The sequence below is a fragment of the Planococcus citri genome, chromosome 4 (assembly GCF_950023065.1).
Source record: "Planococcus citri chromosome 4, ihPlaCitr1.1, whole genome shotgun sequence".
Lineage (NCBI taxonomy): Eukaryota > Metazoa > Arthropoda > Insecta > Hemiptera > Pseudococcidae > Planococcus > Planococcus citri.
Window position 1 is genome coordinate 14,163,203 of NC_088680.1, and position 27,438 is coordinate 14,190,640.

Consider the following 27,438-nt stretch of genomic DNA (forward strand, 5'->3'; position numbering starts at 1 on the left):
TATGCTACGTAATATTTATGACTCATATTTTAAGCTTTATGTACTCGTATCTTTCTTGCTTTTGTTCCGTTTTGATTGGCTCAAATTACCAAAAATTCTTTCTTTTTCTGGTTTTTAATCAAACTATGAAATTTTTTATCCCACTACAGTGGAGTGGCAAAGAGCTCAAATTCATAAAAAAATTGCATTTGATGAAAGAAGCGTGAATTTTGGTATGATGAATTTTAGGGCCAAAATGAAGTTTTTCAGACCGGGAGCCATTAAGGCTCCCCCTTCCTTCGAGGGGGGTGGACCCTACAATTCTGAAATAATTCCTGTCGATCGAGTTTTGGTCAGAAATCAATTATTATGGTGTCTGCTGTTAGGTATTAATCAGAACTTTCTATTTTCACTATTGGAACCATCCTCCCTCCTCTCCCCTTCGTGGGAGGCCTTGCTCCCTATATTGTGGATCTGGAAAACAGCGAGACTCAGAAACGTTATTTGGTGAAAATAATCTACGTAAAGTGTACAATTCATTTTGGTGTTTCAATTTTTGGTTCCCTCCTCCCTCTGCCCCCTGTGGCACCTCAAACTTGAAAAGCATTCAAAATAGCCGTTATAATTGCCAAGACATGGTGGAAATGGTGAGCCAAAATAATGCTAATTATTCTAGCTATTGGTAAGAAATATTTGTTGAAAGCAATACACACCGCAAAAAAGACGACTCCCCCCTTTACGTGCCCCCAAAGAACCCCTAATCGCAAGAAATTTTTATGGGTGGAAATTCAATCAGAATTGAAATATTAAGCCATTTTACTCTTCAATATTGATCGCTATGTTCCGCTTGAAGTGTTAGAATCATCGAATACCCCTCACCCCTTCAAGGGGGCAGACCCCTAAAATGTGGAGCCGATAAAAAAATTCATCTCCAAAGCTGAAATTCGGTAAATTTGTACTAGCTGAGTCATGGAAATATTTTTTGTTGTCCATTTCATCGGTTACCATCCCTTTCCCATCCCCCTCCCCGTCCACCTTGATTTATCGTTATACCTGTTATCACATTCAAAAACAATGAAATCACCGATTCAATACTACAATGGTTTTCTGAAAATTCTAAATTCGATATTTTTACAATTATCTATTTGGAACTTTTGAAAAGATTTCATTCAATGGGGTGATAATCTAATTAAATGTGTACAATTCTGATCCTCACTGAATTCGAATTCATCGTTTTATGTATGTAGTATCAGATGGTACACAACATAACAGCTCAAAAGATCTGTTCAGACCTGATCAGACCAACCAGGGGAGACCTGATTGGAGCTACCTAACCAGATCAAATCCAATCATTCTACCCTAGGCTTAAGTAATTTAATAAATCAGGAAACGCTTGGATCTAATCAGATTTGCAAAAAAGTGCACTCAAAGTAAGAATTTCCCTAGTCTATTTATGTAGGTTCTAAGGAGTCAAGGGTGGTTACAATAATGATGGACTTAGGCAATCTGTTCTTTGTTCTGTTTTTAGGGGTCTGCCCCCTTGAATGGGTGAGGGGTATTCGATGATTCTAACACTTCAAGCGGAACATAGCGATCAATATTGAAGAGTACATGGCTTAATATTTCAATTCTGATTGAATTTTCACCCATAAAAATTTCTTGCGATTAGGGGTTCTTTGGGGGCACGTAAAGGGGGGAGTCGTCTTTTTTTGCGGTGTGTATTGCTTTCAACAAATATTTCTTACCAATAGCTAGAATAATTAGCATTATTTTGGCTCACCATTTCCACCATGTCTTGGCAATTATAACGGCAATTTTGAATGCATTTCAAGTTTGAGGTGCCACAGAGGGCAGAGAGAGGAGGGAACCAAAAATTGAAACACCAAAATGAATTGTACACTTTACGTAGAATATTTTCACCAAATAACGTTTCTGAGTCTCGCTGTCTTCCAGATCCACAATATAGGGGGCAGGGCCTCCCACGAAGGGGAGAGGAGGGAGGATGGTTCCAATAGTGAAAATAGAAAGTTCTAATTAATACCTAACAGCAGACACCATAATAATTGATTTCTGACCAAAACTCGATCGACAGGAATTATTTCAGAATTGTAGGGTCCACCCCCCTCGAAGGAGGGACTTCATGTTGGCCCTAAAATTCATCATACCAAAATTCACGCTTCTTTCATCAAATGCCATTTTTTTTCATTTGTCACCTCACTACTATATTTTTCTGGAAAAATGGTGTGAATAAATTTTGTACCCCACTCCCTCAAAATTCTAAAAAAATTTCTTTTAAAAGTTCTATTGTTGTTCTAATTTTTCACGTTGTTCCATTTGCTAGAGATTTGGTCCTTTTTCCACTTTTTTTTCGGTAAATTTTTCTTTCTAGGTAAGTAAGTACCTATACTGTTTTCTGTTTGGTTTAGTTTGATTTCCTGAAAAAAAATTCTGATGAATTGAAAGAAAAACAATTTTTCATTTATTATTATTTTTTTTAAATTTTTCTTGAAAACAATATTGAGATCACTCTCTCTCTCTCTCTCTCTCTCAAAAAAAAAAAACAGAAATTCTGTTTTTTTTTTAATATTTTGTTAAAAAAGATGAAAAATTAGATCAAGCTCTGCAATTTTTTCACTTATTTTTTTTCGTAACATCCTCAGTTTTTTTGAAAAAAATTGATTTTTTGTGATAAAAACTTGGAAGTTGCATGAAAAATTGTTGATAAAAAAATAGATTTCTCGTAAAAACCACGAGTCTTACGAAAAAAATGCTTTTGGTGAAAGGAAAATCTGTCTAGTTTTTTTCTGAACAGATTTTCGGTAAATCAAAGTACAATTTTCAAGTGTTTTTTTTACTTTCAATTTTTTTAAAATCTCGAATCAGAATTTTTTTGCTTCGATTTTGTCTACCTAATGTTGAAAAGTCGAGTAAATTTGAGAATTTTGTTTTGAAATTTCGTGACTCGAATAATATGTGTTTGGGTAAACTTATGTCCATAATAGTACGAGTACCTACGAGTAGTACATTTTTGAAACCTGCCTGGTTTCTATTTTAATAATCTTCGTGTATCCTTCCCCTTCGTGACCGTAGGTAAAGGTACTCGTACGAGTATGTTCTCGTCTTATCTGAACCTTTTATTATCGATCGAAACGATAAGACGAACGAACTAGTTACTACATCATGTAGCTCTAGCCTCTATTCGGGATTGAAATTATGGTACAAATATTACCAAATTATTCTAGTTTTGAAAATGCTCTCTTCGACGACTCTATTTTTATTATTGTCGAAGCGATAAAATGACCGAGCCGTTCGCTCGATTTTTCCTCGAATATTTTCTTCGTTTCGTTTAGATCAAAATCAAGCTCACATTCAATTTTATACCCCCCAATTTCAAAGACTCTGTGAGGAAGTAATGAAATTTCAGTATACTACTTATCGTTTCCCATAGCATTTTCAACAATGATTTTCAAGTATTAAGTGCAGTGTGATCACCTTTCAAGTGTACTAAGTGACAATTGACAGACCCATCCCCCCCCACCACACGCTACTGAGTATTTACGTTGCAATATCGTCGCACAAGTCACACGCGGACCGTGTGACTTCCACCAATTTTGACTGTTTGAAGATCAATGATCTGAAAACTCCACTTGATAATGACTAGTTTTTTCCTTTCCTTCTCTCTCTCTCTCTTCCAAAAAGAGGGGAAAAAGGAGGGGAAAAACACAACTCCTGGATATGACTTGTTAATAATACACAACATTGTGCTTTCTATGCTATTAGTACTTTATTATTATAATTTTTTTTTTTTTATTTACTAAAGTTAGCTTCTAGTATTACCGTTAATTAATAAAGTGTTATTTCACTGTATATGTAACTGTAAGTCCCTTCCCTGCCCGCCACTCCTGCCCCTCATAAAAGCCTTGTGGCACGTTGAGGAGGTGGGGGTGTGCCGCAATGTTGTGCTCCCAATATTAATAAAATAAAACTTTATATAAAAAAAAAAAAAAAAAAAAAAAAAAAAAAAAGTCTCGAGTTGGCTTTTATTTGCGATACGTGCAAGTTTCGTTCGTGTGATTTTGGTTTCGATTTTCGGTGTAGGTAATAGGTATAGATGTTCGCCTGCGAGTTGAGTAAATTTTTGAGTGATCGGCTTGATTTTCTCGATTTTTTCACGTTCATCGTTTAATTCGCGACTACTTAATTATTCGAGTATAAAACTATATGCTTTCGTTTCGGTTTCCAAAAAAAGTCTTTCCTACGTGTTTTATAATTTAATCAGGTCTCGATCTCGAGTTGACTTTTATCAGTGTAATACGAGCAAGTCGCGTTCGAGATTTTTGTTTTCGATATACAGATGTTCGCTTTCGAGTTGAGTAATTTTTGAGTGATCGACGTGATTTTTTCGAGTTTTAAGTTCGTTTACCTAATTCTCGACTATTATTCGATTCGGTTTTTCAAAAAATTCGTTTTTTCGTGATCTAAATCGGGTCTCGAGTTGATTTTTATAGGCATTTTGTTTGATACGAGCAAGTTGCGATCGCGAGTTTCGTTTCGAATTTCGGTACAGATGTTCGCCTGCGAGTTGAGTAAAGAAATTGGAATTCTTCGGGGGCCATATTTTGCACGCGGTCGTGGTAAGCAATTCATTGATTATTCTTAGGTATTCTATCTATATGTTTTGTGCTTGTATTTTGCGACTTCAAGGCGCACATTTTGAGGAAATTTCGTGTTCGTAAAATTGAAATTTTTTTCGAATTTCATCGCTCCCAATAGCTAGGTATGTAGATTGATTCCATAATCCCCCAAAAAAGAGATCCCCCTTACTTTTTTTTTCAGCATTAACCTTATAGGTACATAATTCGAATTTTTGACTCGAAAGAGTTATGATAGGAGAGGGGGAGGGGCTGTAGGTTGTGCTTCCAAAATTGAGGATAAACTTTAGGGGGGGGGAGGATTCGATTGTGAGTGATTTTGATCTCTTCGACTTTTTTGATCTCTGGAACAACCGTCTGATCTGGGGTGAACTCGTAGAGTTATTTTGGCCCTATATGAGGTCCATTTAGGGGAGGGGGGGAGAAGGGTTTAAGCGCCACAATTTGAAATTTTTCTCAATCGTGAAAAGTTTCCGTATTCGAAGACTTTCTGACTGATGAATTTTAGCAAATGCTCGGATCGTATTTGGGATACGAAAGACTCCGGATGAGCATGACAGCGAAGGAGGGAGGGGGTAGCTAGATTGATTCACAAGTCAAAAAATAAGACGCTGATGATTTCAGCTCAAAAATTTCATTTTGATTCGTGTCCATAGCCCCTATTTTCTATGGGAATTATCAAATTTTGAAAAATGGGCATTTTGGTGTCTTGATTTACTTACCTGTATTTTTTCACATAAGACATTACGTTGACTTTTTCGATCTTATGAGTAAAAAATGCGAGCTTCAAAGTATATAATTTTGACTCTGCGTGACCCCTTTTTTTGTGGGGGGGGGGGAGAGAAAAGAGGGGGAGGGGTTCTCACGTGCCTCAATTTTTTTTAATCACGGAAATGTTGTGGATTTTTTGACTGAATGTCAGAAAATAGGTACCTACTCGGATTGTATTTGGAATAGGAAAGACTAGAGACGAGCATGTGAGTGAATGGGGGGGGGGGGGTAGTGCGTCGAAATTCTCCAGAGTGATCTTTATTTATGCACGATGATTTTTTTTTTTTTTTGAAATTTTTCCTGTGGAAAGACTTTCTGAAGGGATGACCAATGGCGCCAATCGCAGCCCTCTAGCCCTTCTCTAAAAGCTGTTAGGGGGTGTCAAAATTTGCAATAAACTTGAAATATTATCAATTTCAGCGGTGGATTACTCGATAACCGAGATACATATCAAAATGGAACTTTTTCCAATACTTGGTGATTTCAAGTGCTAAAGTGCGCTTTTCGATTTTTGGTGAATTTTTGAAAATTAAATTTCGGCCAATAATGGGGGAAAAATCAAAATTTCACCAAATTGACCAAGAAAGCTGAAATTTGGGATATACCCTATTTCCAACATGCCAAATCGATTGGAAACTGTTTCAACCCGTTTCGAGCAGTTCTGGAGCCTCCAGCAGATTTTTGAAACTCGAAATTCCACAAAATTTTATCGAACGAAGATGTAAATACGAAATTTACCCTGCACTCCAATTTTAACACCCTCTGAAGACGACTTCAGGTGGGTTTAAGTCATTTTGGAACCTCCAGCGACTTTTTGAAAATTACTGGAGCCTCCAGTAATTTTTGAAACTTGAAATTTCCCTAAGTTTCATCCGAAATTTATTCTGCAAACTAATTTTAATACGCTACGAAGTCGACTGCAGGTGGATTTCAAGTCGTTTTGGAGCCTCCAGCGACTTTTTGAAAATTACTGGAGCCTTCAGTAGGTATATTCTTGAAACTTGAAATTTACCCAAAATTTCATCCGAAATACATTCTGCAAACTAATTTTAATACGCTACGATGTCGACTGCAGGTGGATTTTAAGTCGTGTTGGAGCCTCCAGCGAATTTTTGAAAATTACTGGAGCCTTTACCCAAAATTTCATCCGTAATTCATTCTGCAAACTAATTTTAATACGCTACGAAGTCGACTGCAGGTGGATTTCAAGTCGTTTTGGAGCCTCCGGCGACTTTTTGAAAATTACTGGAGCCTCCAGTAGATTTTTGGAACTTGAAATTTCCCTAAGTTTCATCCGAAATTCATCTGCAAACTAATTTCAATGCGCTACGAAGTCGACAGCAGGTAGATTTCAAGTCATTTTGGAGCCTCCAGCGACTTTTTGAAAATTACTGGAGCCTCCAGTAGATTTTTGAAACTTTAAATTTACCAAAGTTTCATCTGAAATTCATTCTGCAAACTAATTTCAATACGCTACGAAGTCAACTGCAGGTGGATTTCAAGTCGTTTTGGAGCCTCCAGCGACTTTTTGAAAATTACTGGAGCCTCCAGTAGATTTTTTAAACTTGAAATTTCTCAAAACTTCATCAAACGGAGATGAAAAGCCGAAATTTACTCCACACTCCAATTTTAACACCCTCTTAAGACGACTTCAAGTGAGTTTAAGTCATTTTGGATCCTCCAGCGACTTTTTAAGAATTACTGGAGTCTCCACCTTTGAAACTTGAAATTCCCACAACATTTTATGAAATGGAGTTGGAAAGCCAAAATTTACTCTGCAAACTAATTTCAATACACTACGAAGTCGACTGCATGCTGGTGGATTTCGTCGTTTGGAGCCTCCAGAAACTTTTAGAAAGATTTTATGGCGTTTTTTGGAAAATTGAAATTCGAAAAGTACAAGCTAGTTGCATTGAAATTTGTTTGCAGAATGAATTTCGGCTTTCCATCCATCTTAATTGATGATATTTTGGGAAATTTCAAGTTTCAAAAATCTACTGGAGGCTCCAGTAATTTTCAAAAAGTCGCTGGAGGCTCCAAAACGGCTTAAAATCCACCTGCGGTTGACTTCGTAGCGTATTGAAATTAGTTTGCAGAATAAATTTCAGCATTCCAGCTCCATTTGATGAAATTTTGTGGGAATTTCAAGTTTCAAAAATCTGCTAGAGGCTTCAGAACTGCTCAAAACGGGTTTAAACAGTTTCCAATCGATTTGGCATATCGGAAATAGGGTATATCCCAAATTCCAGCTTTCTTGGTCGATTTGGTAAAATTTTGATTTTTTCCCCATTTTTGGCCTATAGATTTTCAAAAATTCATCAAAAATCGAAAAACGCACTTTAGCACTTGAAATTTTGACAGATGATGAATTTTCGTCTGATCTTTCGATCTACCTTTGTAACGGTTTGAAAAATTTCGTGTAAGTCCTCTGTTGGAATGCAAAATCTGCGATTTCAGCTGACCTGTCAATCAAAATAGCCGCCATTTTGTAGGTAGGGCCACTTTTTTTTCTGAGTACAAGGGCTAGAAATGTTCCTTAGGACTCCCCCTTTAATAAAAAAGTTGTCCCGGAGGATCGACGGTGGTGTGCAATAGATCCATGCGGGCTGCCCGACTTTCAAATTCAAAGTTATTTTTCGTTCTACCATTAAAGGTATTTTCAAATTGAATTTAGTTTAGGTTCGAGGAAATGCAGTTCTACTAAGCATAAATTTTATGAACTTTGAATCCATCGGACATTTGCGTTTAATCTAACCTCTCCCTCTTCCCCTCGATCCTCACATCATCAATTTCTTGAATTTCAGATCCAAGTAAATTAAACCTTAGCCTTCAAACTGTCCCTAAAACCTCATAAGGTTCAGCGTTGATTGATTCAAAACTGGCTAAAAAAAATGTCCAGCTCCGTACATTCGACAGATTATGAGACTGAATGAAAAAAAAAAACAATTGAAATTTTGACGAAATAAGTATGAATGAGAAGGGGGAGGGGCGTATTTCAAACTTTGATTTTATACTTAAATGGGAAATGACCAACTTGTAATATGGTCATATTTTCTGTCCAGATTATGATTGCTCTGTAAATAGAATACGAAATGAGAAGTCACCAACGAAATCACGAAGACTGTTTTGTTTTCCAAACTTCTTCGAATTGAATCGTCAAAATCTCGCTCTAAATAACGTATACTATCTAATTTGATCTCGACTCGAACAAAATACCTTCGTAGACCCCAAAAAATCAAACAAGTACAATAATATTTATTTACATAGAAATAAGAAGTGAAAAATAATCAATCGATAGGTAGGTACTCGGAAAATGCCTATCTACAATATGTATTAAACACACCATGTATCAAACAGGATTCGCCGGAATATCAGTTTCGTTCGAAGCTAAAGCTGCAGATCGATTAGTAGATTCAGAAATGACGATAGGTATCTTGGCCGAGGCAGGTACACCGACAGCATTAGCCACAGCAGCCGCCACAGGCGACGAAGACTTGACGAACGGAGTCCTCTGTAATTGTTTTTGTTGCTGGTGCGATTCCTTGATCGCTAAAGGTAAAGCTATCGGTGGCGTTGGATCGTCTTCGATCGACTCTTGAGTCGAGTAATGATGCGAATGAGACAAAGTTACATTATCTTGAGGCGATATCTCAATCTGAACCGATTTCTTGGTAATACTGTACTCTGACGAATGGGGAGCTTTGGACGGTTCTCTGGGTGTCTGAGGTTCATCAACGATGGGTTCTGTTAGCACAGGAGATTGTTGCGATTTAGTAGGACGTACCTTGTGATCGGCTGGTCTGATCGCTGCATTCCCTTCTGGTACACGATCCACTAAATAGAATACTTCGCGAGGTTGTTGCTGGCAGGTAACAGCGCAAATGCAGAATACCAACGATAGAACTACACCGAAGATAACGATGTTGGTAGCATTGATGCAAATGCTTACGCAGTTGTCACTGTCTTGAGAGTCTCGCGATTTATTCGTCTCCAGGATCTCTAGAGTGGTGCTTGTGTTCAATGTTGTATGCAATTGTGTGGTATGTTGAGATATTAATTCGGTAATGAAAGATGCTTCGGTGGTCAGGTTTGATAGATCGGTGCTGTTCGAAACCACTTGATCGGGAGGTTCGATTTGAGAAATGGCCGAACTTACCAGCAAGCTGCAGAATAACGTGAAACGTAACATTGTGCGGTGAAAAATCATCGAGTATGAAATTTTCGTTCACAAGGGTGTAAATTGGGCTTCTGTGTTTACAAATATATCGATGTGATTAGGAGAAAAAATCGGATCGAGTTTATAAACGATGGCCGAATATTTCTAGATGAATTTGTTTTTTACGAAGAAATGTACTGGCGGTGATAAGGAAATGAAGAAAGGGAGAGGGGAGAACAATACGTAAAAAGGTCGTGGAAAAAGAGAAAATGTAGGTAACTTTAATGAGATGAAAAATAGAAAGGTATTTTTGCTTTTTCAATCCCATCGTGTTTCTCATTTCTATTTGGATTAATAAAGAAGTTATCTTGGCAAACTTTTAAAATCACAATAACTTTCACCCACCTGTAATTATTTTTTCACCTTTCAGCACATCGGTTCTAGTTTTGTAGTTGGAAAGTACGAGTAAACCTTTATTTTGCTTTTTTGTTGCGAATTTATTCGCAAATATAAAGGAAAGAGACGTAGAAAGCGAGTTAATTAGCTTATTTAAAAAGTAATAATGTGAAAATATTCTTTTGGTAATTTTTTTCTCCACTTATTATGCGAGGAAAATGGCTTCTGTTGGAGATGAAGGAACTTCACTACGATGGCATTTATTCAAGCCCGAATAGAAAGATATTATTTTTTGAAGACGATGGTCTTGGGAATTTTGAGTTGCATTCTCTGTACAATCAATAATTCTTTAATTCCACTCGAGTGAATTCTCATCATTGAATTGTCGTGGAAAATTTCAAACATTTTTAGTACAATTTCATGGGAAGATTTCGTACAATCAATTTTTTTATTCACCTAAGAGAAAATTTTCAATTCAATTCGATTCAAGTCCTAAGTCAATTTTAATTTCAAATAAAATAAGCAGGCAAAAAGACTTCAAAATTATTTTCTTGTTTTAATCAAAATTCTAGCCTCACTCAAAAAAAAAAAAAAAAAAAATAGAGGGGAAGGGTGTGTGAATCTCGTAAAACAAATAAATTGAAAAATTGAAAATCATTATAATGAAACTCAAAAAAGTTCGAAGTTGAACTTCCTCAGTAAAATGAGCTACATATAACTTTTTATTATTCATACGAAAAATGAAGTCTAATACCATTTAAAATTTGGAAAAATTACGATATCGACCAAAATGTTGCAGGGGTTTTGAATTTTGAAAAAAAAAAAAAATTTCGGTACTTTTAGAAATCTGGCTGAAGTGTAAAAAATTGTCCTATTTCTATACAGCATCAAAATTTCTTGATTGAAAAATTCTCATTTTGGAAGAGCAGACCAAGCATTGCGCTGAACTTGCTTCTGAGTTTTTGATTGTTTTTTTCCATAGGTAGTTTGCTTTCGGAATTCAATTTGAAAATTCGATCGTTTTCTATTTTTTTATTTTTTATACAAAATGAAATTGTTAAATCTAATTTTTTCCTTGAAATTTTCAAAATATTTTCAATATTACTTACTCTTGTTTTATTTTAAAGTTTTTTTTTTTTTTTTTTTTGTTTTTTTTTTTAGCACTTGTTTATCCTAATTTTGCAAAATTTTGCCGAATTTTCATTGATTACAGTAAGTACACATTAAAATGAAACAAAAACACAAATTGATGAAAATTACCAAAAATTCTTGAAATTCGATTGAATTTTCTAAAAAATTGCAATAAAATGCATATTAAGCATCAAAATTTTTAGAAATTCTTCACTATCAACCTACAGCACCCAATTGTCCTGAATTTGAGGAAAAAATCTCATTTCAGATATAAGATGGGAACCTTTTGTGGAGACGTAGAGCAATAGCGAAAAAATTCTGTACAATTAAAATTTTATATTGAGTAAAATTTCAAAAGAAACAATTAAATGTAACAATTTCATTTCAATTTAAGAATTAAAAAATGACCAAATTTTTAAAATTGAATAAAATTTAAAAAAATAAACAATCAAAAAACAATCAAAAACTTGAAAGCAAGTTCAGTATAAACAGATATCTGGTCTTCCAAAATAAGAATTTTTCAATCAAAAAATTTGCCTGAAATTTTATCAATTTTGGCGATTTTTATTGATTGCGCAATAATTAGGTAGTTACTTAAGCCTAATTAAACCTTGTGCTTTATTTGTTGCGAACTGGTTTTTATGTCATTTTAACACACTTTTTCATGCAACTTCTGTCACATTTTATTTCATCAATTTTCGACAATTTGCAATCATTTTGATGGTTTTTTCTTTCATTTCAGCTTTTGTCAATTTTTTTCATTAATCTGTTTTCATGTTTTTATGCCATTCAGATGTATTTTTGAACACTTTTTTTAATCCAAATTTTGCTAAATTTTGTTGAATTTTTCGTACCTACTTTTCGGCAGTTTTCATTAAATTTTAGTGCTTTTATCGTAGGTTTTTGTTTTAAATTTCTTTTTAACGTTTTTGTTTTGTTGATTTTATTTTAAAATTTTCACGAATATCAGTGTTTTTTATTGGTGTTTTTTTTTCGTAATAATTTTACGTTTCTTACACTCACTTTTTCATTCAACTTTCGATCCCAGCGCTCCAGGGTTCGTATGAAATTTTATCGCATTCTTTTGCAAATTATTCTCTTCTAATTTTTCATTTTTCATTTTTTATTCGTGTTTTTATCCATATCATTTCAACGTAGGTACGTTTTGTTTCTACACTTTTTTGTAAAATTTGTTGCGAAATTTTACAAAATTTTCATTACTTTTGGCTTTTGGCAAGTTTAATCAATTCTGAAGTTTTTTTATTCGTGTTTTAAACAAGTTTTCAACACGATTTCACTCAATTTTTGTCCAGTTTTAACAAAATTTCATTATTTGTTTGACAATTTTCATTGATTTTTTGTTGATTTTATTCGTAGGTATTTTGTTTCTACATCGATCATTTAACAAGTTTTCAACACTTTTTCATCAGTTTTTTTGATAAATTTTACGGAAATGTTTTTACTTTTTGGGAATTTTGATTTCATAACTTAGCGTCTGTTCTATTTTTCATGTTTCTATTTCGTTTTACATACCTAGCAGTTCACATAAGTACAACTTTTTTAAGTCCAATTTTTGTTATATGTATTTGAAAGAAATATTATCGCTCTTTCGCACTTTTAATTAATTTTGATGTTTTTTTATTTATGTTTTCACATTATTTCTACTTTTTTTTTTTTTTTTTTTTTACACATTTCCGTACAAATTTTTCTGAATTTGGTCTTACTTAGGGTACTTATTTAATTTTCATTAGCATCTTTCTATAGCTGAATTTTCTCAAATTTCACGAAAATTTCGCTGTGATTGCTTAACCTGATAATATGATGGCAGCAATGCTGCCGCATGTATCTCAAATAAAGAATTGAATTGAATTGAATTGAACTTTCTTCGTGTTTTCATGCGTATAGAACAATTTTCCCTTTATGTTGCCTAATTTATGCCCAAAAATTTCTTCAGTTTTTTGTTGTAATTTTCATTACCTAATTTTAATACGAGCACATTTTTGGAAATTTCCTCTCGAAGATGTGCTAGAAAGAGGCAAATTGATTATGAGAGAAACTGATAATGAGCATGAATTTTTTGCTATTTCTCTCCTCTCCCCCCTCCCACCATAACATTATAATCAGAATAGCTTTCCTGGAATATGAATAAGTGTCCTATCATCGGTGTACGTACTCATATTCGAGTCAGAGGGGCAGAAGGAGATTTTTGAAATCATTCGCATCAGCTCATTTGGTTATGGATGATTTTTCTGGAAATTTTGACTTCTTTTCGATCTATATGTACTTATACTTTTTTATTTCCTAACCCCAAGCGAATTTCAATCTACAAACCAACAACGTCGTCATCGTCGTCATCGTCGTCATCGTAGAAAATTCCATCCATCGACGTGCAGAACAAGTCGAGTGTCAGAGTTTGGAAAGAAATTAATGCATTATTGTTACATTTAGTTACGAAATGGCAAAATTTTACAAGTCGTATTGTGATTTCTGAAAACTTGTATTATGGCCAATATGGGCAAATCATTTTGGTGAGGTGCGTGTAAATACGTGCAATTTAATACTGTCGTCGTCTCTCGTCTCATATTCCCAGTCAGTTGTTAAGTTGTTATCTCTTATCTCACTTTTTCCTCGAACTGGCCTTTGTTATCTAGCAGGTTTCGTAGCAAAATCGTAATTCGTTGCAATTCGCTTTCTCATTCTATCTCGAAATTCGGTGCCGAACGTTACGTGATACGTGGAGATAGAATAGTGTTCAAACTTGGAATAATAAATATCGGTTCGGTTCGGTTTATAATTGAAAATGAATTTAACGTGCAAAGTTATTCGTCTTTTCGAAATTAGCCATTATTGGGGGCCTGCGACTAGGCTTCAACGTCCGCGACGTTTTTGGTTTTTCGGATTTTTTTAACTCGTTTTATCTTACTTAATTTTGTATTTCGTTTAATTAGGTACACAAAATGTCCATTTTATCGCGATTCGTGGTGCGTGATTTTTCGTGTCGTGCGGGCGAATATTTTCAGCAAGATGGTGCCGGATGCGGTCAGCCCAGCGATGGTTTTTTCAGTAAAAGTGTGGTCCAATCTTGTAGATATAAATTTCGGTAAGATTTTTTACACATACCTACCCATTTTATACTTGTGAAGTGATGTGAATATATTTTCGTGAAAATTTTCAAAATCAATTTGCATTCTGATGTGCAGTGGATTCACATTCGATCACGTGTGATTAATTTTTGAACAATTGGACGAATTTTTAAATTATTTTGACGTATTTTTGGAGATTGCAATTTTTTTCGTTTTTTGGCGAGGGGAGGGGGAGGGGGAAATTTGTCATCTCGAAGAGATATTTTCCTACAGCTTTTGAATTATTGTGGTTTCAATTTCGTCGAGTGGATGTTTAAACGTGAAAAAATTCTTCAGTTTGAAATTTCCCTGGGAATTTTGATCAACTCTGTTCAACAAACAAGAATAGGTATTTCCATTTCGAATCAGTAATTTTTTTTAGTTTTTTTTTCTTCGAAAATTAGCTACAATTTCGTCGAGTTTTTTTCGAGGTAATTTGTTAAAAGCTTCTAAACATTTTTGGGATACTTTTCTAATGAAAGGCGCTCACGTACGTAATAGAGAATTGAATTGAATTGAATTGATTTTTTTCGAGTTATGTTGAATTTTGTTGATTTTTCTGTTACGATGTTTCCTATGTTAAATACGTCTTCTCCCCCCCCCCCCCCCCTTAAAAATTTTAGATATATTATGATATTTTTCGTGAACTTTGAGATCAAATACTTGTTTTGATTTGAACCGGTTTCGTGTACTTGATTTTTTTCAAATATTTGATGGATTTTTAAATGATTTATGGAGGGGGGAGGGAAGGGAAGGGGTTAATGCACAGTTGGAGAATTGAATTTTCATCCATCAGAGTTGGTGATTTGAATTTTTCGGCGATCTGTGGAAGCTGAACAATCGTGGAATCGTATTTTTTCACCACGATTAATTGGAGATTTAGTAGGATTTTCACGAGTTTTCGAATAATTTTCAAACTAATTCGTGTTTAGTATTGGGGGGGGGGGTCGGTATTTCTTTGATCATAAGAAGAAGAGAGGGGAAGGAATGTGAAAGATTTTGCATAATTTCACCACCAACTATGAAATTATTGATGAGTGTTTTCATCTGGTTTTGATTATTATGGTGAACCAGTTTCAATTTTCAATCACGTTTGAAGCATTTCTATTTTGTTGTGTTTTTCTTTGATAACGAAGAGAAGGGAAAAGGAATAAATGAGGATTATTCCACGTCAATTCAACCAAGAAGTTGGAAGGGGGAGGGGGTCGGCGATTTTTTTGATATTTTTCCTATGGAAAGACCTTTTGAAGGGATTACCAATGGCGCCAATCGCTGCCCTCTAGCCCTTTTTTAAAGGCTGCTAGGGGGTGTCAAAATTTTCAGTGACCTTGAAATATCATCCATTTCAGCAGTGGATTACTCGATAATCGCGATACCTATCAAAATGGGACTTTTTCCAATACTTGAAGGTTCTGAAAGGCTCTTTGGTGGTATCATAAAAATCAGTGTTGCCACTTTTGTTCGTACGAAAAATTAGCTCGAAAAGTTTCAAAACGTAGTTATTATATCGTTCCTACTCTCAAAAATTCTGAAAAAAATATATTATGGACAACTTTTCATGCTGAACAACATATTAAAAAATTGGGATGGCATTATGTCGTAAAGTTGATTTTAAAAAATTGAAAGTTTGCGAAAAAAATGTGATTTTTTGACTTGAAACGTGAAAAAAAGTTCTGACTGGTGAAGTTGACCCATTTTGCCACTATTTTTACGTATCCGTTAAAAAAGTTGAAAAAACCCTTCGTTCGATGAAATGAACTCATCACAAAAAATCAAATTCCGAAAAAATTCAATTTTCAATTCCAAACATAAAAAAAAGTTCAAATTTGTTCAGTTATTTTATTTTGGCCCCTTTCTGTCGTATTTCATGAGAAAGTTGATGAAAATCACACTCGTAGCAAAAAACTCAAAATTCGTTTATTTTTTGAATTTCTTCGAATTTTGTTTTTTTTTTTGTGATGAGTTTATTTCATCGAATGAAAGGGGGTTTCCAACTTTTTCAACGGATACGTGAAAATAGGGGCCAAATGGGTCAACTTCACCAGTCAAGACTTTTTTTCATGTTTTAAATCAAAAAATCGCATTTTTTCGCAAACTTTCAATTTTTTAAAATCAATTTCACGACGTAATGCCTTTCCAATTTTTTAATATGTTGTTCAGCATGAAAAGTTGTCCATAATATATTTTTTTCAGAATGTTTAAGGGTCGAAGTGATATGAAAACTACGTTTTAAAACTTTTCGAGCTAATTTTTCGTACGAAAAAAAGTGGCAACACTGATTTTCATGATATCACCAAAGAGCCTTTCAAAACCTCTACCTATTGAAAAAAAATCGATTGTGGTACGTATTGCGGTTATCGAGTGATCCACTGCTGAAAATGATGATATTTCAAGTTCACTGAAAATTTTGACACCCCCTAGCAGCCTTTAAAAAAGGGCTAGAGGGCTGCAATTTGCGCCATTCGACAATTTCGAATGATTTATTTGAACAATAATTTTAAGATGTTAGAGTACTTTTTACGTGTTTTTAATATTTAAAAAACATCGAATTATTCAATTTATTGATTTTTTCAGTGGTTTTGGAGACGTGGGGGAAGGGATGAACAGCTTAAAACGATTTTTTCCCACAATTTTGAGAATTTGAACGATTTTCTTAGGAGCTCTTTGAATACTTGCGAAATTATTTTGATTTCGTTCTCCATTTTTTGATCTTTTGGGAGACGAGGAGGCGAATAGGGGGATTTCCGTGATCATGAGAAGGAAGAGGGGCAGGGGTCTAAATAATTTTAGATAATTTTCTCACAATTTCGGGATTTGATAGGAATTTTTGTGCGATTTTGAATACGTATTTGATGTGCAGTTTTCCAATTATTTCTTGAGAATTACCTGGGGGTCATTCCACGTCAATTGGACCAAGAAGTGGTAGGTGGGTTCGGCGATTTTTTTGAAATTTTTCCTGTGGAAAGGCCTTCCGAAGGAATGACCAATGGCGCAAATCGCAGCCTTCTAGCTCATTTTTAACGACAGCCAGGGGGTGTCAAAGTTTTCAGTGAACCTAAAATATCATCCATTTCAGCAGTGGATTGCTCGATAACCGCGATACCTACCAAAATGGAACTTTTTCCCATAGTTAGAGGTTTTGAAAGGCTTTTTGGTGATATCATAAAAATCAGTGTAGCCACTTTTTTTCGTACAAAAAATTAGCTCAAAAGTTTCAAAACGTAATTTTCATATCGTTCCGACTCTCAAAAATTCTGAAAAAAATACATTACGGACAACTGTTCATGCTGAACAACATATTAAAAAATTGGGATGGTGACTCGTAACGAAGTCGATTTAAAAAAATTTGAACTTTGCGAAAAAATGCTATTTTTTTATTTAAAACATGAAAACAAGTTTTGATTGGTAAAGTTGACCCATTTGATCCCTATTTTTACGTATCTGTTGAAAAAGTTGAAAAAACCCCTTCACTCGGTGAAATTAACTCATCACAAAAAAATCAAAATTCAAAAAAATTCAAAAAAAAGCAAATTTCATTTTTTTTCTGTGAGGGAGATTTTTATCAACTTTTTCATGAAATACGTCAGAAAGTGGTCAAAATAAGACAACTGAATAAATTTGAACTTTTTTTGATGTTTGAAATTGAAAATTGAATTTTTTCAAACTTTGATTTTTTTGTGATGAGTTCATTTTATTGAGTGAAAGGGGTTTTTTCAACTTTTTCAACAGATACGTGAAAATAGGGGTCAAATGGGTCAACTTTACCAATCAAAACTTTTTTTCATGTTTTAAATTAAAAAATAGCATTTTTTCGCTAAGTTTAAATTTTTTTAAATCGACTTTGTTACAAGTTACCATCCCAATTTTTTAATATGTTGTTCAGCATGAACAGTTGTCCATAATATATTTTTTTCAGAATTTTTGAGAGTCGGAACGATATGAAAATTACGTTTTGAAACTTTTTGAGCTAATTTTTTGTACGAAAAAAAGTGGCAACACTGATTTTTACGATATCACCAAAAAGCCTTTCAAAACCTCTAACTATGGGAAAAAGTACCATTTTGGTAGGTATCGCGGTTATCGAGCAATCCACTGCTGAAATGGATGATATTTTAGGTTCACTGAAAACTTTGACACCCCCTCGCTGCCGTTAAAAATGAGCTAGAGGGCTGCGATTTGCGCCATTGGTCATCCCTTCGGAAGGTCTTTCCACAGGAAAAATTTCAAAAAAATCGCCGAACCCACCTACCACTTCTTGGTCCAATTGACGTGGAATGACCCCTGGGTAAATTTTTGTATGTGAAATAAGTATTTTTGTTTTTTGATTTTTTTTTTGTATCGAGGAAAAACAAAAGTGGCAGCTGAACGATTTTTTCCCCATTTTGAGATTTTGTGGAGCATTTTTTCATGTGTCGAGCTCGTGAATATTTATGAAACTCGTGATTTTCTATGAATTTCGAGTGATTTATGTTGAAGATGGAATGTACATAAGTATTTATCTCAATTTCCTCGAATTTTTTCGTGATCATGACTTCATGAGGACAAGGAGATGCGTGAACGATGATTTTGAACGGTTTTTTCATATTTTTTTTGAGTTTCGGAAAATTTTTACGAGCGTTTGATTGATTGTTTTTGAAATAATTTCAAATTCCGATAAACTGTTTGAGATTTTTTCGAAGAGAAATATCGTATAAATGTTATCGAATTTTCGGTAATTATGGTGAGAAGGGAAGGGGGAGGGAGGTCGCGGGTCGATATGAACAATTTTTAACACTTTTTTCACAATTATGAAATTATATTTTGATTCATCGATAGTCGTATGTTGACTATTTGTTCCTTTCGAAGTTTTCCTCGACCATGAGGAGAAAGTGAAGGGAAGGGAAGGGATCTGAACAGTTTGGGACAACTTTTCACCCAATTCACAGATCTGGTAAGGCTTTTTAGGGGGTTTTGAATATTTTTTATTCAATTTTATCATTTTGATTAACCTGCAGTTGAACCATTACAATTTATTTTTCGAAGAATATTCCCGTTTCATTGAAGTTTTCCTCAATTAAGAGGATAAGGAAGGAGAGGGATCTGAGCAATTATGCCCAATTTATTTTACGATTTTTTGTTGATTATAAGGAGGAGGGGCAAGGAGATCTGGACTGTTTTAAGATGATTTTTTTGTATAATTTTGATATTTGATTAGATTTCCATGGGCTTTCATGCAATTATTTCGATTCTCGAGAAATTTTTTCGACAATTTTTTCCCTGAACGATTTCAATTATTTTGATAAAATTTTGCTTACGGTTTTCGAATCTTAAGTACATGGTCACTTTCTCAGAGTATAATCTTCAAAACTCCATGTTTTACCGATGGAAAAGATTTTTGAATTTTTTGTCACAAAAGTCGCTCTGTGTCTATGTAGAAAATGGAGTGCGATCCGTATGACTGTTTTGTTGAAACATCAAGAATGGAGACATTGAATTAGAAATTTTTTGGAAAAAAGGGTGAAAATCAATATTTTTCTTCGGCTGTTTAATTTGAGAATTATTTTCTTCAGTTCTTCTCAAATTTCTTTGGTCCCCTTTTAAACTTCTGCTAGAGAAAATTTTTTTAACTAACCTAAATACAAAAAAATTGGTAGCAATGGCAGAAAAACATTGCATATTACAGGTAAACTATGTATACCTCTTTACACTGTAATTTAAAAATCTAACCCTTAAAAAGTATTCACAACCAGTCTCTTTATTTCATAATTTTTCAATTCTTTTTTGTCTCCCTCTCCGTCATTGTTTCAGTTTCCCTTCATCCTGATACTACTTTTGCTAATCTAATTGAAGATTTTTAATTCTTTCAAAACAAAAACTTTAATTAACGCGCGCGAAATGTCGTTAAAACGTTAGCCCCCCCCCACCTCCGAAGTTAGTAGGAGAGAGCTCGGTGTTCGGAAGGAAAGATGGAAAGAAGAGTGTGTTTTTTAATTGTGATGGTCTGGTCTCACCCTCTACCCTCTTCCTCGTCACACGATTAACCAGACGGAGTTTGATACTCTTAATTAAAACATTTATAGATCGGTGCTTCTTTTTTTTCCCCAACGAAATTGATGGGATGGATGAAGAAGAAGGAAGGGGTAGGAGGTTTTGTTACGACTTTTTTGTGGTCTGAATTCTTTTCTTTTTATTATTTATGGAATGGTTGACGTAGTGTACGTTTTACGAGATGAATAATTTTACTGTTTGAATTTTAGATCTTGATTTTTTGAGAATCTTGCATCATTTTTTTTACAATGCAAATCGAATTCGAAATTATTTCGAATTGTGAAATTTTGAGATTTTGTGAAGCAGTTTTTATGAGCTTTTGAATATTTACGAAACTTGTGATTTTCGGTTGATTTCAAATAATTTATTTCCTTGGATTTTTTCAGCATGAAGAATTTCGAACGGTTTTTTCACAATTCCGAGTTTTGGTAGGATTGATTTTTCACAATCATTTGATTATTTTTGAAATCATTTTAATTTTCTGTAAGTCGTTTGAGATTTTTTTGAAGAGTACGTGTATATAGTGCTATCGAATTTTCGGTATAATTATGGTGAGAAGAGAAGAGTGAAAGAGGGAGAAGGGGGGGGGGTTGGTATGAACAATTTTGAACACTTTTTTCGCAATTTCTAAATTTGATAAAATTTATTTAGAGTTCTCGAACGTTTCCTATGAAATTATTTCGATTCACTGATATTCGATTTTTTACAACTATTTGTTTATTTCGAAGTTTTCTTCGATCATGAAAAGGAGAAGGAAGGGAAGGGAATAGAAGGGGTCTGAACAGTTGAGGACAACTTTTCACCCGATTCTGAGATCTGATAAGGCTTTTCATGAGGTTTCGAATTAGTATTTTTTTTATCTAATTTGATCATTTCGATTTACAGAGTTGTTGAATCTGTACAATTTTTTTTGAAGAATATTCCCATTTCGTTGAAGTTTTCCTCAATGATGGGGATGAGGAAGGGGAGGGATTGAAGAGTTATGCCCAATTTACGAGTACTTCATGATTTAGAAATTTGGTGGATAAGGCTTCGTATATGTATAAGGTTTTTAATTTGTCGAATTTTTACGATTTTTTTCAAGACTATTGAAAATGTTCGAAGCTTTTGTTCATTAAGAACTCGTATGTGGTATTAAGATGATTTTTCGTGTAATTTTGAGTTTTTATTAAATTTTCATGGGCTTTCGTGCAATTATTTCGATTCTCAAGACATTTTTTCGACATTTTTCTTTTCTTGAACAATTTCAATTTTAATGATGAAATTTTCTCTACGATTTTGGAAAAGAGTAATTGCGGATGATCAATTTAGCAAAAAAAGTGAACATATGAGTGAAATTTTTCAACTATATTATGTACTTAGGCAATTTCATCAGCTGAATTTTCGTTCATGTTTCTGAAGTTTTTTTTTCGTGGCTTTGGAATCGTGTTTCAATTCTTGAGAACTTTTGAACAACAGAAAGGAAAAATGTTTTTGAAGTGATGAAAAAATTGAAAAAATAATTCGAGGAGAAGAAAAGATCGATGTAAATTGACAAAGACCAAAAGTAATTCCGGTGTTGAAGGAGTAGTCGAATCTCTGCTTTGCAGGAGCTACTCCATGCTGGAAAGAAAAAGTGAGCGATTCGAATGGATAGAAAAAAGTAAACTGCTAAAAAAAATGATGAAGTGGTATTTTCTCTAATTTTACATCGTTTGAATAATTCTTCGATTTATTATTTGTATAGTTTCATTATGTTGAATTGTAGGTACTAGGTAGGTATCTTTCGAATTGAGTTTTTGTGATTCTTTTCTACATCACCTTGCCTAAAATGCTTCAGTTCGACCAACGATTTTGAGTCATGTTCTTCGATTTCGCTCAATTTTTTTTACAATGTCTACCCACCCAATAAGTAATAAGCTCGCAATCGGTTTGATCCCAGTCCCCTCAGGGAGTGGGTGGGGGGGGGGCTTCCATTATTTTTACATTTAGTCCGGCATATGACAATAGGAGTAATTGCACCCCCCCGCCGATCCTCCGGGACAACTTTTTTCTTAAAGGGGACATCTTAAGGAACATTTTAAACCAAACTTGCCAAAAAAAAAGTTGGCCTTACTTACAAAATGGCAGCCATTTTGATTGACAGGTCAGCCAAAATCGTAGATTTTGCGCTTGAACATAGAACTTGCACGAAATTTTTCAAACCTTACAAAGGTAGATCGAAAGATCATGCAAAAATTTATGACCTGTCAAAATTTCAAGTGCTAAAGTGCGTTTTTCGATTTTTGGTGAATTTTTGAAAATCAAATTCAGGCCAAAAATGAGGGAAAAAATCAAAATTTTACCAAATTGACCAAGAAAGCTGAAATTTGGGATACACCCTATTTTCGACATGCCAAATCGTTTGGAAACGGTTTCAACCCGTTTTGAGCAGTTCTGGAGCCTCCAGCAGATTTTTAAAACTCAAAATTCTCACAAAATTCCATCCGATTGGACTTGTAAAGCTGAAATTTATTCTAAAAACTCAATTCAACGCGCTACGAAGTACTGCAGGTGAATTTCAAGTCGTTCTGGAGCCTCCAGCAACTTTTTTGAAAAGTACTGGAGCCTCCAGTAGATTTTTGAAACTTTAAATTTCTCTAAAATTTCATCGAACTGAGATGGAGAGTCGAAATTCATTCTGCAAACTAATTTCAATACGCTACGAAGTTGACTGCTGGTGGATTTAAGTCGTTTTGGAGCCTCCAGCGACTTTTTGGAAGGTTGTATGGCGTTTTTTTGGAAAATTGAAATTTAATAAAAGTAGCTGGAAGCTTCAAAAACATTTGAAACCACCATGTAGTCTGCGAAGTAAATTTCAGCTTGCTAACTCTATTTGATAAATCAATGTTGCGGGAATTTCAAGTTTCAAAAATCTGCTGGAGGCTCCAGTAATTTTCAAAAAAGTCGCTGGAGGCTCTAAAATGACTTGAACCTACCTGAAGTTGTTTTCAAATGGTGTTAAAATTGGAGTGTAGATTAAATTTCAGCTCTCCATCTCCATTTGATAAAATTTTGTGAAAATTCAAAGTTTCAAAAATCTACTGGAGGCTCCCATACTTTTCAAAAAAGTCGCTGGAGGCTCTAAAATGACTTGTACCCTCTTGAAGTTGTCTTCAGAGGGTGTAAAAATTGGAGTGTAGATTAAATTTCGGCTTTCCATCTCCGTTTGATGAAATTTTGGGAAATTTTCAGTTTCAAAACTTTACTGGGGCCTTCAAGAATTTTCAAAAATTCGCTGGAGACTCCAAATTAACTGGAAATCTACCTGCAGTTGACTTCATAGCGTATTGAAATTAGTTTACCGAATAAATTTCGGCTTTCCAACTACACTGATGAAATTTCGTGAAAATTTACAGTTTTAAAAACTTAATGGAGGCTCCAGAATGACTTGAAATCCACCTGCTATCGACTTCATTTAATTTATTAAAATGAGTTCACAAAATGTATTTTGGCTTTCCAAATGCTTTTGATAAAATTTTGTGGAAATCTCAGGTTTTAAAAATCTACTGGAGGCTCCAGTAATTTTCAAAAAGTTGTTGGAGGCTTCAAAAGACATTAGTTGTAGAGTAAATTTTGGCTTTCCAACTCAATTTGATGAAATTTTGTGGGAAATTCAATTTTCAAAAATTTGGTAAAGACTCCAGTAATTTTTAAAAGTCGCTGGAGGCTCTAGAATGACATGAACCCTCTCGAAGTCGTCTTCAAAGGGTGTTAAAATTGAAGTGTAGATAAATTTCAACTTTCCATCTCCATTGGATAAAATTTTGTAAAAATTTAAAGTTTCAAAAATCTGCTGGAGGCTCCAGAACGACTTGAAATTCACCTGCAGTACTTCATAGCGCGTTGAATTTAGTTTTTAGAATAAATTTCAGCTTTACAAGTTCAATTTGATGGAATTGTGTGGGAATTTCGAGTTTTAAAAATCTGCTGGAGGCTCCAGTAGTTTTTTAAAAAATCGCTGGAGGCTCCAGTAATTTTTAAAAAAGTCGCTGGAGGTTCTAGAATGACTTGAACCCACCCGAAGTCGTCTTCAGAAGGTTTTAAATTGGAGTGTATAGTAAATTTCAGCTTTCCATCACCATTTATTATTGATGAGATTTTGTGAAAATTTAAAGTGACAAAAATCTGCTGGAGGCTTCAGGAAATTTCAAAAAGTCGCCGGAGGCTCCAGCACGACTTGAAATTCACCTGCAGTACTTCGTGGCGCGTTGAATTGAGTTTTTAGAATAAATTTCAGCTTTACAAGTCCAATTGGATGGAATTTTGTGAGAATTTCGAGTTTTAAAAATCTGCTGGAGGCTCCAGAACTGCTCAAAACGGATTGAAACAGTTTCCAATTGATTTGGCATGTCGAAAATAGGGTACTGTATCCCAAATTTCAGCTTTCTTGGTCAATTTGGTAAAATTTTGATTTTTTCCCTCATTTTTGGCCTGAATTTGATTTTCAAAAATTCACCAAAAATCGAAAAACGCACTTTAGCACTTGAAATTTTGACAGGTCATAAATTTTTGCATGATCTTTCGATCTACCTTTGTAAGGTTTGAGATGTCCCCTTTAAGAAAAAAGTTGTCCCGGAGGATCGGCGGGGGAGTGCAATTACTCCTATTGTCATATGCCGGACTAATTGTCTCGAGGTACTCAACTTCAGCAGCGCATACCTCCAAAGCTATGATATGTACTTTGATCAAAACTGATTTCACAGTTCGAAAGGGCATTGCATTTTGAACTTTTCAAGTATTTTGAAGTTTTCAAAAGTTGAAAGTTGAACTTTCAAATTGAAAGTTCAAATTTCAAAATGGCGCTGTAAGAGGGAGCTACCATTAAAAATTCTGAAAAAATTTCCATAGGTGTACCTTTTGATGCTATTCGAAATATTCAATTTTCGAGATGAGATCTTTTATTAGAGGGGAGCATCCCCACCCCCAAATTTGGGCAAAACTTTCAAAAAAAATCTGGGGCATGTGATATATCAAATTGTATGTTTTTGATGACGTTGAACACGAATATGACGTCAGATTTTTGATTGGATCCCATCAACGGCCCCCAGCACCTCCTCAAATAGGGTAACAGTTCCAAGCATGTGTTTTGTTGGTGCGACACATGAAATAGTATGTTTTTGGTGACGCTGATCACGAATATGACGTCAGATTTTTAATTGGGCTCCGTCCACGGCCCCCAGCCCTTCCCCAGAGGGGGGGTAAAAGTAAAAAAAAATGGTTTCATTAGTGTGACACATGAAATGTTATATTTTCTATATCGCTGAGCACGAATAAAGCCTTAGTTTTTCAAATTGACCTCACCCATGGCCCCAAAACCTCTCCCAATGGGTAAAAGTCCAAAAAATTTGTTTCATTTGTGCGACACCCGAGACACCCGAGTATAAATCCACCCGAATGAAAACAAACGAACACCAGCTGCAAAGGTCTAACCAACGATGCACAAATCAAAGTTACGTATTATCTTCAAATACGATCTTAATTTCAGTCCGAGTTCACCATCTCGTCTCATCTGCGGTAAATTTACGACAATGGGCGTAAAAAATGATAGCGTCAATAGGGCATTTGTTTTTAGATAAGTACATAATACAACGTACCTATCCTTTTAAAATTACATCATACAAAAAAGAACAGTACTTATAAACAAAAGAGAGACAGAGTGATAAAGATAGATGAAGAGAGGAAACGCTTGTTCACGAGTATTTTCATCTCATAAATCGAGCGTTATTTTGGCAGCCTGAGTGAGAAGCAAAGGCGGGACACCGGGGACAGTCGCATCTCGCTGGGTAAATTCGCGGTTACGAAATTGTCATTTTTTTAACCGGTAAGGTATATAAACAATAAATTTGTCAGTTTTATTATTATCAAGCGAAGTTTTTTTCTGCGCTGTTTGACGCGAAGCGTTCTCGTTGTCGCGTCGCGAAGTTTTCTTGCGGAAAGTTTCTCTTTTTACCTCATTTTTTTATTGTATTTTTTTTTCATCGTGTATATTTTCATTTTTAGAGAATTTATTCTCGACTTCGTTTATTTTCCAAACTCCTCGAATGTGCGAGTATTTTTTATGTACATATTTACCGAAGTTCGCCGAGTTGGTTGGTGCCCCCTCCCCCTCAAATACGTGTACAAGCTGTCTAGATGATACAGCCACATTTGCTTAAAATGTTGTTTTTTTTCCTCGCGGCCAATTTGTGCGATTATCGAAAGGTACAGCTGAAGAGAGACAGAGATAGGGAGATTTTGTATTGGAGTTGTTTTTGAAAACGTCCCATCTCCCTTTGTTCTGTGGATTGATTAATGACGGAAGGATGTTGAACAGTTCTGTTTATTCTAAGTTTTGATGGTGTGCCCAGCTTTTTTGGAAGAATATCTGTAAACTGTTAATTTAATTGCCTCAATTTCCAAACAAGTCCTAATTCTTTTCAAATTCGATAAAAAAGTTTTATTTTTTATTTTTTGTAAAAATTGTCAAAAAGTTCCACTTTTTGTGATTGTTCTAATAATAAGTTGCAAAAAAACACCACGAGGCCCGAGGCAAGCTTAAAAATGTTCACATTTTATTGGTCTCTAAATTTGTGAACAAGTCGTTTTTTTGTTGTTTTTTTCAATCAATTTTTTGTGACGTAGGTTTTTAATTGTGAATTTTGAGCTTCCTAGAAAAAAAGAGACCTCCCTCGAAAGTTTCGCGATTTAAGTTTCTGAAAATCCCTAAACCACTGAATTCATAATTCAATACCACTTTTAGCCCTCTCTAGCAAGACCAGGGTATTTTGACCTGCTGAACACGAAATAGGTACATTAATTCGGTAATTTTTGGTAGATTGTTGGTTGTTTAGTCATTTTTGATAAATATCTATACGTAACTGGTAATCAAGCGATTTTACGTCAAATTACTGGTGATTTATTGATAAAAATTTGGGAGAATTACTAATAGTCTTAATTGATTTGGTGATTTTTGGTAAATTATGAATCAGTTTGGTATACTGTGGAATACGATTCATATTCGACTAATAAATGATTTATTTTGTTTCTCTGTTTCAGGTGAGTCGCAATTTTTGTTAGTTTAATGCAGTTGAGTTTCCGAAGAACCGGAAAGAATCAGGTTGTAGTTTTTTCCTTTTAGAAAACTAATCATATTTGCAGGGATGAAACTGGGGGGAGAGGGGCTGTAATTTATTTGAAAACGTAA

General features: G+C 34.6%; 1 long non-coding RNA gene across 1 annotated transcript; it reads left to right on the plus strand.

Annotated features, from left to right (window-relative positions):
- The first annotated feature begins 13,483 nt into the window (after window positions 1-13,483).
- LOC135843571 (uncharacterized) lies at window positions 13,484-27,438 on the plus strand. The gene is made up of 2 exons (XR_010558348.1): window positions 13,484-14,185; window positions 27,291-27,438. It is a non-coding gene; the product is annotated as an uncharacterized LOC135843571 (long non-coding RNA).